This window comes from Cryptomeria japonica, chromosome 3 (assembly GCF_030272615.1).
Source record: "Cryptomeria japonica chromosome 3, Sugi_1.0, whole genome shotgun sequence".
Taxonomy (NCBI): Eukaryota; Viridiplantae; Streptophyta; class Pinopsida; order Cupressales; family Cupressaceae; genus Cryptomeria; species Cryptomeria japonica.
In genome coordinates this window covers 77575017-77588527 of record NC_081407.1, presented here as the reverse complement: position 1 = coordinate 77588527, position 13511 = coordinate 77575017, and positions in this window count along the sequence as shown.

Sequence of the window (13511 nt, the reverse complement as noted above, 5' to 3'; positions counted from 1 at the left end):
ATGTCTTCAGCTGCCAACATTCTTCTTATCATCACTCATTTGCTCTTGTCTCCAATGATCTGATCTTCTGAATGATTCAACCTTACATACCGAGGAGTCTTCTGACTTTCTGTTTCCCTGCTCTGATCTTTAGTTACTGTTGAATTTTATGATATTGCCAAAGTAACTGGTTCAACATTTTGTTCCAGTGCAGGTGCTACCAGTTCAGTTATAACCATTTCCACTTCTGGTTCTCTCTCATAAGTTTTGATTTGATCTATGTTCTACTCATCCACCTTGACATTAGCACTTTCCACAATTATTTGCAATCTTTTGTTAAAACATCTATATGCTTTTCTTTGATTAGAATAACCAAGAAATATTCCTTCATCACATCTAGGATCAAACTTGCATATGGAATCATCTCTTTTGATATAGAATTTATTACCAAAGGTTTTGAAATACTTAACTGTAGGTGTATGACCAAACCATAACTCATAAGGTGTCTTACTAGTGTCTCCTTTGATATGAACTCTATTGAATGTGTAAATCGTCGTGCTCATAGCTTCTCTCCAATAGATATGTGGTAAATTAGCTTCCATCATCATAGATCTAGCTGCATCTAGGATAGTTCTTCTCTTTCTTTCTACAACACCATTCTACTGAGGTGTCTAGGGTGCAGACAACTGTCTCCTTATCCCATGTTTCTCACAATAATTGTTAAATTCATCGGACGTGAATTCACCACCCTGATCGAATCTTAAGAATTTGATTTTCAATCTTGTCTCTGTCCCAACCATAGATTTAAAGATCTTGAACTTTTCAAAGGCTTCAGATTTCTCCCTTAGAAAAGTAACCCACATCATTCTAGAATAGTCATCAATGATTAGCATGAAATATCTATCACCCTAAAAAATTCTTACTCTAGCAGGACCACACAAATCAGTATAAATAAGATCAAGAACATCATTAGATTTGTCTTGTATACTTTTAAAACAAGTTCTAACTTTCTTTCCCATTTGACATTCCTTACATGTCGGATTATGAGGCTTCACAATCTTAGGTATATCTCTAACTACCTTAGTTGAACTGATCTTTACAATGCAATCAAAATTCACATGACATAACCTCTTATGTCATAGCCAACTCTCATCAATATGCGCAATCAAACATGTATTCTCACCGGAGTTGAAATGAAAGATGTTACCTTTAGTCTAAGTACCAGTTGCAGTCTCCAAACTAGATCTGTTAATGATTTTGCATTTTCATCCTTGAACTGTAATTGAAATCCCTTATCCACCAACTGTCCTACACTCAAAATATTATTCCTTAAACCTTCAACATAAACATTATCAATTCTATTCTTACCATCCAATGATATAGTTCATCTTCCTCTGATCATGCATGCTTTGTCATCTCCAAATCTGACAAGACCACCATCAAATTCTTGAAAAGATAGAAACTTTATTTTATCTCCAGTCATATGATGTGAACATCCACTGTCTATCACCCATTCATCCTTGTCTTCAACCTTAGCAGCAAGTGCCTTCTCTTCATTATGAATGAAAGGTTCCAGAGTATCTTCCTTGATAGACAAGAATACCCATTCCTTTCTATTGTTGGATCCACTACCTAAATCTTTCACCGGTTCATCATCAAAATCATCAGTTACACCTTCCTCATCCACATAGTAGCACGATTGTTCCTGTTGTAATTATGCTTATTCAGATATATGTGGTTAGGCCTAAAAGATATTCTAGCTTTTTCTTCAAATCTTGATTTCCTCTCAAGACATCTAGATGCAAAATGACCTATCTTATTACATGCAAAACATTTGAAAGGTGATTTTCCTTCATACTTACTTCCTATCAGACATTTAGGTACTCTTCTAGCAAATAGGGCTTCAAGTTCTTCAAGCTCTTCATCTTCTTTCTTCATATCCTCCAATTCATTCACATATAATGCTTTCCAATCACTCTTGCCGGTTGATGATGTAGATGCCTTGAATGCAGAATCTATCTTTGCAGCTCCTTGAGGACCAAATTCTTCAAGCTCAAAAGTAGATAAATTTCCAACCAAAGTATCCATATTAATAGAAGTATTAGACATTGTTTTCAACTCATTAATTGCAGTAGCCTCCATCTTGTAAGCACATGGTAAATCTCTCAATACTTCAGAAACAATCTCATCTTCGCTCAGAGATCCACCACAACACTGAATTCCTAAAATAATTTCATTAACTCTTTCCATAAAAGCTGTAATCCTTTCATCTTCCTCCATTATTAGGTTCTCATACCTTACTTGGTAACCATCAAGTTTAGCAATTTTATCAATAGGGTCACCTTCATTCAAAGTCTCCAACTTATCCCATATAGTCGTTGCAGATGATTTGTCACTTAATCCCATTACCTGCTGATCTGAAAGGGTGCTCAAGAGGGATTCTCTAGCTCTAAAATCATTTTCAATGTTCTTATCCAATTCTATCGGAGGAGGATTGCTAGATGCCAGATCATAAGGTGTATAGCCTTTCTCAGTGATCTCCTAAAACCTCCTTGCTAAGACATCTCAGACGAGTCTCCATCTGAAGCTTCCATACTCTATAATTTGTTCCTTCAAGACTAGGTTTGTCCTTCTAGTAAGCAATTGAGGTTGAATGGTTACTCGCCATAGGATCTTCCTCAAGCGGTTAATCTTCTAGAGAGAGGACCAAGCTCTGATACCAATTGTTAGGATAACTGGTAAATAACTGAGAGGGGGGGTGAATCAGTTAATAGATTATGAAACTTTAAGCACACAAAACCTTCTACCAGAATGCATAAACTAAATACCAGAAAGTATATTTATCAATTAAGCATAGACATAAACCATAAACCAAATATTATGCATCCACAACACATAACACCAAAATTTGTATGTGGAAAACCCGGTAAAGGGAAAAACCACGGTGGGAAGCCTACCCATAGTTAGATAATACTTATGTAGTAAGTATGTGATTACAATAAGGGGCCTGCACATGCAGGAAGGCCAATAGTCTAGAGCACATTTCTCATCACAAAGGAGCCTCACTGACTACAAAAGAAATCCAGACTACAATCCGGAAATAAGAAAGAACTGCAAGAATAGAATCTCATATGCCTAAGTACAATTCTGGTTAATCTCAATACCAGAAGGTCTTAAACCTCTTACACAAACCCAATTCGATCACCTATGATTGACCAAACCTTCTCAATATGATTACAACTTTATTCACACACAGATAATCGCATACCACATGCCATGATCTACGAAAATATCTTACATCATATTTATACCAACCCGGGACCTAAACAATTAGGTCGGCCACCTAAAAGATAATACAATAGATCCATTACATAAACCTACAAACCAATGATAAACCAAGTTGGCCTAAGACCGAAACAACATTAACCAAACAATAAATCCAACCGATAATGCATCAGGAGCATCCACCAACATGTTACGTAAACTGGTCCATAACCTGGTAGAATAAGACCAGACTTAAAATAGGTTGTCATAAGCCAAATGAAATACCACCAATCAACTGGAACACAAACACGATAACCACCAACATCCTGAAAACCTTCTAGAAGCCGCACCAACACCACTTATCAAATTCATCAAAAGATCTTCAGTGAAGCATTGCAGGTAGAACCCTTACTGATAACCAAAAGGCTTACTAGAACATATGATAGCTTCCAGATCATCATATCCCAAACCAACTGAATGTGACAAGCATATGAACCACATGAATAACCAAACCAAACCAATTCCACCAATCAGGATATACCAGAGATAAATCTCCTGATCATCATCAAAGTCCAACCACTCTATCAGAATCTAGTAGACAACCAAAGAAGCTAGTGTTGGCATCAATGACAAACATCAATGCAACACATAATCGATTCCTCCAAATTGCCAACACTAAGTACCAAGTAATCTGCCCATGCTTAATTTTCTTCCACTCTTTTAGAATCCATTTTAGAACCGGATCCAGCTGTATCATTAGAAATTCAGTTCTATGATGAGAAAGTTTCAAACCAAAAAATGAGAAATACAAATCTAGAACCTCCAAAACATGCATAATTTCTTATTCAAAATTTTGAATAAAAAGGAGTCTGTCAACAGCGAAATGTGAATTCAAGACAACACCATTGTTAGGAATAGTGATGCCTTTGATTAGGTTCATTTGATTATATTTATACAATTTAGATACCCTAGAGCATCAGTTGCTAACACAAAAAGGAATGGAGATAAAGGACTACCTTGCCTAATTGAGTGTTGTAAGGTGAAGGGATTATACAATGTATTATTGATCCTCAACTAAGAATTTGCATCATTAAATAACATCTAGATGTGCCTACAAATTTTGGGGCCAAAACCCAAACATTGTAGCATTTTGATGATGAAACTCCATCTCATCGTATCATACGCTTTATCAAAATCCAACATGACCAACAAAGCATTTTGTCCTGATTGTTGAGCCTACTCACTAGTTTCCCAGGATACTATTAAATTATCAAAAATAAACTTGCCACCAAGGTATCCAGTTTGTTCGAGTCTAACTATCATTTTAGTCACTGGTTTGATCCTGTTGGCCAAGGCTTTAACAATAATTTTATAAGAAGTATTTAGTAATGTAATAGATCACTGTCGAGAAATCTGATCTGAATTTTTCCCTTTAGGAAGAAAACTTAATTAGGCCTTTATTAATATCTGAACCCAATGACCCTTTCTTCACAACCTCCAAATAGACAAGATAGAAGTCTTCCTTAATGTATTGCCACATTGTCTAGTATACTTCTATAGAAATCCCATTACATTGAGGACTCTTATTTGCAACCATAGAGAAAACTGGATGTTCCAGATCATCCATAGAAAGATCTTGATCAATATAGTGACTATACTCCATATCCACACTAATACATTTGGTCTAGAATTCCAACAGAGGTTTCCAACGAAGAAGGTATATTGTGATCAAATTTAATTTTTTTTTGAAAAAATGCCCGGATTCATCGGAATTCCGACGGTAATTTCACATTTGGTTTTGACGGAGAAGGCATTAGCAATGGAATTTGTTTTTTTTTTCAAAAAAGTGTCTGCGTTCGTTGAAATTTTGATGACAATGGGCATTACTTAAAAAAAAAAAAGAGGGCAAGTCATTTGTGCATTCAATCCCGCACAGGCTTCCGCGTCAACCTCAACCTCTAGCAAGATCAAACAACACACTCACCATTCGAGGTACTTTCACACACTCACCATTCGAGGTAGAATCTTCACCTTCATTTTGGATTTGCATAATATGAGGAATTGCTCAATCTTCACCTTCATTCATTGAATCTTTGGATTTGCATAATATTTGCATGAGGAATTTTGGATTTGCATAATATGAGAAATTTCTTGGGTAGAATCTTCACCATTCGACGTAGCTTAACCTTCACCTTCATTCATTGATTTGCATATATGAGGAATTGCTTGCGTCCCACCCATTGCTTGACCTACCCACTGCATTTCACAACTACACATGATTTGTCATTCCTAGGTCAACATCATCGGAAGTCTTTTAATGTTACCCCCATGCCTCGGTTGTCAATGCTCAGTCTTCCCCTTTTTCCACCATGAATTCTATATGGCCCAGAGGGCAATTGACCTCTCTTTCTCTTTTCTCTCTCTTCCACCCTACTCCTACCATGGCACTAGGACGTATACACAGAGAAGAACGAGATAACCAGTTAAAGGATCAACCTTTCGCAGGTAGCATTGATGAGTTTCCAGTTCTCATTAGAAGATAGAGTAGGAGAGGCCATTGTCAAACTATTTTTGTAGTTATCAACCACACCCCCTCTAACAATGAGGTAGTTCCATATAGTTACTTAAATTTTTCATGTTTTATGTTAAGGTCTTTAGCTGGAAAACCATCTTCCTTTTCTACTATTTTTTTATCTACTGTGTTTCCTTGCACATTTACAAATGTGCGTGAGAGTCATTTGAACTAGTTCTAGGGAGGTATCTAGTAGAGGAAGCTTCATAACATTAGAGGTTGTGTTAATATGTTCCTAACATAAATGTAAATAAAAAATAATATACCTCAATTTTGAAATGCTTGGCATGAAGTTCCACACAAGCCTTAATGTTTCTAGAACATGTTAGCGTATGCTTTCATCATGGAAAAACATAATGTAGTTGATCATAACTGATGTAACAAAGTTGTATCTTTGAATGCCTTGTTCCTTGATTATAGATCTATGCTCAATTGATTTTAATTTCTTGATTGAAAAATTGGTAGATGTGGGTTGGAGTTGATAGGGGTTTGAAATGAGAAATAGACTTGTATCTATATGCAACTTGCACATTTTCAAATTGAACTTTTGGAAAAGTCCAAATTTGGAGAGGAAACTCCTACTATTTGTGAATCCAATATTCATCTTTCAAATTTTAGGTCCAATTTCCATGAATAAGGGTTCCCAGGACCCTAGTCCTAGAAAATTGAGCCATGAGGAACATCATGAATAAGGGAGTGAACCAAATTTATGGAAACATTCTCAAACCTAAGTAAAATTAGGCATAAATAAGGCACAACCACTAAAGTGAGTCCAAACCTATTGTATATTTATAAAGAGATACAACTTATGATGCAATATTTAGCCCCCTCTTAGCAATAGTATGAAATTATGCTCATGTACTCTTGGGAAAATATGGAGAAACCAAATATTCTTTCACCAATATATTGAAGAAGATGACTACAAGTTTGGAAAGGTGATAGCTCCCAAGACTCATGGTATTGTCAATCTACAATATTGAGATAAAAGGGAAGTACAAAGTGACTAATATGAGTAACATTGGTATAGTTGCAAGATTCTCTGCAGATCCTAAGGAAACACACATGACAACAATCAAAAGAATTTTTAGATACTTGAAAGGCACTGAAGATTATGGCTTAGTATATCAGAAAGGAAATGATTTTGATTTAAAAGTTTATACTGATGCTGATTGGGCATACAACATTGATGACAGAAAAAGCACAAGTGGAGGATCTTTCTTTTTAGGAGAAAGAATAGTGAGTTGGCTTAGCAAGAAACAAGGATGTGTTTCACAGTCAACAACAAAAGCTGAATATGTTGCTGCAACATCGAATTGTACTAACATTGCATGGATCAAACAACTATTGGAAGGTATAAATGAGAATGTTACCGAGCTAGTAACTATATTCTGTGACAATACTAGTGCCATTAACATTTCAAAAAATCTTGTTATGCACTCTAAGACAAAGCACATCTCTATCAAATATCATTATCTTAGAGAAGAAGCTCAAGAGAAGAAAGTGGTGCTGGAATATGTTAGAACAAAGGAACAAATAACAGATATCTTCACCAAGCCACTACCAAGGGACACTTTTGAATATCTCAGAAGTAAGTTAGGGGTCTTACCCCTATCTTCTACTCACTGACCGAGTTTGGTGAAAGCATCAATCCGATGACTCTATCGAATATCTTTTAGGAGTTGATGTTGATTTACACACTTTAGGATGTTTTCTAAAGGTGTACAGGAAATATTACAGGAAATATTACAGGGAACAGGAATTGAAGACAAAATGCTCTGACCGAGACTGAATTGACACATTCTAGTAGGAATTCACTTCATACAGGAAGAAATTATGTTTTAGTTCTTTACTTTTTGGCATTGTTGTCAAAGGGGGAGAAAACTGAGAAAGGGGAGAAGACTAAAGATTGGAAAGAAGACTAAAAAAGAGGAGAAGTCTAATGTATGGGGGAGAAGTCTGATGACAGCAAGAGAGAGAATTTCAACATTTCAAAATCACAACAATCCGAATCTTTTAAGGTCAAATCAATTGGTTTTGCCATCAATGCCAAAGGGGGAGATTGTTAGCATTTGGCATTATAACAGACAATGGAAGATTGTTGACATTTTAATAAGGATATTGAGAAGGTTGTTGATGATTATGGATATAACTGATTAAGGATGTTTACTGTTTAATATTATTATTTTGTCATTGATGTCAAGAAATTGATTTTCTAATTCAGTATGATGTTGCCATATCTTGAGAAGTATGATTTGAAGAGTATAAAGATGTCGGTAAAAGAAATAGGAAAGAATATGATGAATAAGGGGATGAATAAGGTATTCAATGGGCAACTATTACTGAGTCAGACAATGATGAGATCATGATGTTTAGATTGTTTTAACATCATACATATATCGTAAATTGTGAGGTTAATATTATACAATGCTACCAAGCAAAGAACCTAGTCGGTAAACCCTAAGGAACCTAGTCAGTAAACCCTAAGGTTATCACTATCGGTTAATGAAGGCGGAATGTCTACCGAGTGAAGTTTAGTATTTACCGAGTTGTAACCAAGTTGTAACCGAGTTGTAACTGAGCTGTAACAAAATGCATTAAAAGGTTACATGTGTTATTTAATGAAGGAATCTGATGAGTTGGAGTTGTTTAAATGATTGATAAGCTATGCATGAAGTTTGTTAATGAATCTATGGCAAAGGAAAGTTGACATGAAGATCTACAATGTAGATTGAACCGCAATACCCTAGCACAAGTTCCAAGAAATATATGCAAGTTCCAAGGCAAGGTAAAACATTTTCAGATCGAAAGATGCATTGAACCTAGACAAGTGTGAAGATCTGATGGCTATGATTGATCATGGGAAATGTGATCAAGGAGATTAAGCAGTTAGCTAATTGTTTATAAATAGGTAACTATTGATAAACAATGCATGCGGGCACGTGTATGCATAGGGATGCTACATAGTGATTACCGAGCACAGAAGCTTGAAGACCTGTTTGAATAACAGAGTATAGAAGCCCAACAGATGGACAAGATTAGTTCTATGTCTAGATTGTATTGAACAAATAAGAATCTGCTTTAGCATTTTAGATGTGAAGTTGCAGATAGATTTTTATTACTGTTATTTTGTGAAAGTGACAGAAAATCTCTTAACCGAGTGGACTTAACAGTCTTATTTGTAAAGCCTCTATCAAGGTGACATTCTAATTGAGTGTTTGAAATCCTTTAACAAGGTCACTTCTAACAAGGTGAAGATCCTAACAGATCTGAGGGAAATCCCTTAACCGGGTCACATCTAGCAATGTGTTTGTAATCTTTAACAGGATTTGATTTTAATCGAGCATACTCTAGAAGAGTGTATTTCTTAGTGGGTCTGAAATCCCATAGTGGTTTTTCCCTATTTGGGTTTCCATGTTAAATCTGGTGTTATGAGGTTTATGATGTTTATATGCTTTTGAGTTTGCATGTTTAACAGTTTTGGTTATATTACTAAAGTATATGTTACCGAGGTTGAATCTAATGTTTTTATAGAAGATTAAGTTTGTATGATTCACCCCCCCCTCTCATCTTGTTGGCTATTGGATCTGTACTTACATTTAGTATCAGAACTATTAGGTAACACACATGGAGCATGCAAAACACAAAGTTATGACATTTAGAACTAGTAATATTCATATATTCTCACTAGGAACCATATCAAAAAGACAAGACATAGATCTAGGACTAGTAAGATCCTTATATAATTACTAGGAGTCATGTTAGAGACACATAAAAGCATGATAACCAAGTTAGTAAGATCCTCTAATACTTAGTCATAGATCGCATTCTAACAACAAATAGAAGGTCATAGCTTGGTAACCTAACTAGTCCATAGATTGGATCATTGATAGTGGTGTTTCACATCACATGATCGGTGACCAGAGCAAATTTATTTCTTTGAAGGAATTTGATGGCAGAGTTGTAAGATTTGGTAATGACTCACCCTGCATGATTAAAGGTAAGGAAACTATTTCTCTTAATGGAAAGAGAAGTGCAGATGATGTCTACTGGGTTGAAGGTTTAAAGCACAATCTTTTGAGTGTTGCTCAACTCAATGACAAAGGATATCCATTCGAGTTTAAGAATGGTATGTGCAAAATCTATGGGAGCAAAGGTGAACTGATTGCAACCAACAAGAAGACTAAAGGTAACCTATTTCACCTGAATGCTAAAGTCAAAAACTATTTAATTGCTAAAGTAGATAATAGTTGGCTTGGGCATAGGAGATTTTGTCATATAATTTTTGATAACATTGTTAAAGTGAGTAAGTCAAAGACAGTGAGAGGTTTGCCTCAGTTGGACAAACTGGTTAATGATCTATGTAAGGAATCCCAGTTGGGAAAGATGGCATCCTCAACTTTCAAGAGCAAATCATTTTCAGTGAAACATCTATTAGATTTGGTTCATACAGATCTCTGTGGACCAATAAGGACTAAAAGTATTCAAGGTGATAGACATTTCATGATCTCCACTGATGATTGCTTAAGGATGACGTGGGTCACATTCTTGAAGGATAAAATAGAGGCATTTAGTAGATTCAAAGCATTCAGGGCCTTAGCTAAAAAGGAGAGTGGTAAGAAGATAAAGTGTCTGAGGACTGATCAAGGTGGAGAATTTACTTATGAGGATTTCACAAGATATTGTGAAGAAAATGGTATCAAATGAGAACTTTCTGCACCGAGGACACCACAACAAAATGGTATTGCAGAGAGAAACAACCAGTTAGTTGTTGAAGCTGCTAGGATGATGTTGATACAAGGAGGTGTAGCAATTTTTTTTTGGAGAGAAGTTGTCAGCACAACTGTCTAGACTATGAACCAGATTTTGGTAAAAAGAGGTAAGGACAAGACTCCTTATGAATATTGGTATGGTAGATCACCTAATGTTAGTTATTTCAAGATACTTAGCAGAAAAAGTTTTATTAAGAGAGGTGAATATGTTAGCAAGTTTGAGACTAAAAGTGATGCAAGTATATTTCTTGGCTATTCCACCAAGAGTAAGGCCTACAAATGTTATAACAACCAAACACAAAGAATCATTGAGAGTGCTAATGTTCAAGTGGATGAGTATCCTGAAGTCTTAGGGGAAACTAGTGTGGAGAAAAAGGATGAAGATCCTTGTATTTTGTTTTTGGAACCAGAACCTATGAAACCTGAAACTGGTAAAGAGAATGTTGTTGTACTAGTTCAACTGGAACAGGTAGATTTAGAAGAAGATGGTGTTAATAATGAAGAAGAACTTGAAGATAACGATCATGATATTTCGAGGTATGTGAGACTCAATCACAATCCTAAACAGATTATTAGAGATAAGGATGTTGGAGTATTAACTAGAAGAAGAATCAGGGAGAATTCTTGCATGATCTCCACTATTGAGCCTAGAATTGCTAAGGAAGCATTTGGAGATGATCATTGGGTTAAAGCTATGGAGGAGCTTGAACAAATTGAGAAGAATAATACATGGGCCCTAGTACCCCGATCGATAAATAAAAATGTGATAGGTAATAAGTGGGTTTTCAGGAACAAGTTGAATGAAGATGGTGTTGTAGTTCATAACAAAGATAGATTGGTATGAAAAGGTTATGCACAAGAAGAAGGAGAAAATTATGGTGAGACTTTTTCACTAGTGGCTAGACTGGAAGGTGTTATAACTTTACTTGCATTTGTAGCACACAAGGGATTCAAAGTATACCAGATGGATGTAAAGTCATCATTTTTGAATGGAATACTGGAAGAAGAAGTATGCATTGAGCAGCCAGATGGTTATGTTCTGACTGATGAGAAATACATGGTATGTAAGTTGCATAAGGCATTATATGGATTAAAGAAAGAACCAAGAGCATGGTATAAAAGGCTTCATTCACACTTGATGAAGATAGGTTTTTAGAGAACCAGTGAAGATAGCAACATATATCTCAAATCTAAAGGAGATAAAATACTGGTTAGTGAAGTGTTTGTAGATGATATCATATTTCGAGGGAATGATGACATGAGAAATGAATTTTCAAATGAAATGAAAAGTGAGTTTGAGATGTCTCTAGTGGGAGAGATAAAAAATTTCATAGGTTTGCAAATACAACAAATGAAGAGTGGTATTTTCATTACTCAGTCTAAGTATGTGAAGGAGGTAGTAAAGACATTTGGTATGAGTGACTGTAAACCAGTTGGGACACCAATGGTTATAGGTTGTAAGTTGTCTAAGGAAGATGAGGCCACATCTATTGATGAGAAGGGGTACAGGTCAATGATTGGAAAATTGCACTATGTTGTTCACAGTAGACCAGATATAGCTCATACAGTTGGTCTAGTTGCTAGATTTCAAAAGAATCCAAAGGAAACACAATTGATAGCAACCAAGAGGATATTCAAATATTTGAAAGGTACTATTGACTATGGATTATGGTATCCATATGAAGAAAAATTTGACTTGAAGGTGTACACAGATGCAGATTGGGCAAGTAATGTTGATGATAGGAAAAGCACAACCGATGGAGCATTCTTTCTAGGAAGAAGACTTGTTTCATGGAGTAGCAAGAAGCAAATTTGTATTTCATAGTCTACTACTGAAGCTAAGTATGTTGTAGCTCATATGAATTGAACCTAGGCTATCTGGGTGAGGCGCATTTTAGAAGGTTTCAAGATGAAGTTTTCAAAACTTGTAAAGATCTTATGTGACCTTACCAATGCCATAAATATTTCAAAGAACACTATCTTGCACACATTTACCAAGCATATTGAATTGACGTATCATTTCTTGAGGGAAAAAGTGCAGAGTAAAGATGTGATCTTGGAGCATGTTTCTACCAAGGAGCAACTTGCATATATCTTTACTAAACCTCTACTTAAGACTACATTTGAGTATCTTAGAAGTTAGCCAGGGGTTGTACCCCTTCATGAGGTCAATTGAGCATGATGTAGAGTACATCAGTCCTAGAGCTACTTGCAGAATTTTATAGCAGGATTGATGTAGGAGTGGAGTTATTCCACAGGGGGAGCATCAAGTTGTAGTTTGTTGATGCTGAATAGTGAAGTTTTACATTGCATGTTTTACTTTCAATTTGGTATTGTTATCAAAGGGGCAGAAGAACTATGTGATTAGGAGGAGCAGAACTAGTGACATGCCAAAGACAAGGAGAGTACATAGTAAAATGTAAACCAGGATTCCTATTCACAATCACAACAATCAATGGTATTGATATTTGTATTGCCATCAATGCCAAAGGTGGAGATTGTTGGCATTTGTATGAAGATTGCATTAATGAAATGTTATGTTGTCATTGATGTCAATTAACCGATAATGATATTGTTGTAATGTTGTTTTGTAACCAATAGGAAGAGCTAGTGAAAGGAAACTGTAACCAGTAGGTAAGTTTGTGGAGTGAACCGGTATTGCTAAGTATTGGAGAGTTGAACCGACAGACCCTACCTATTGATTTGATAAACCCTAACCAATTAAGTTTGGTGAATTGGTTATATTGGTTTATGATCTAATGATGAGTGGTAATGATTATGACACGATGCATATTGTGTGAAGAGAGTTTCAAAGTGTTTTTGGCACGTTGAGGTAATAGTTTTTGTCTTGAGAATGAGCAAGTATATTGCATGTAATGCAAAGCATGTGATGAGTTACTAAGCTCGATGAAGTGGTGATCAAGGAG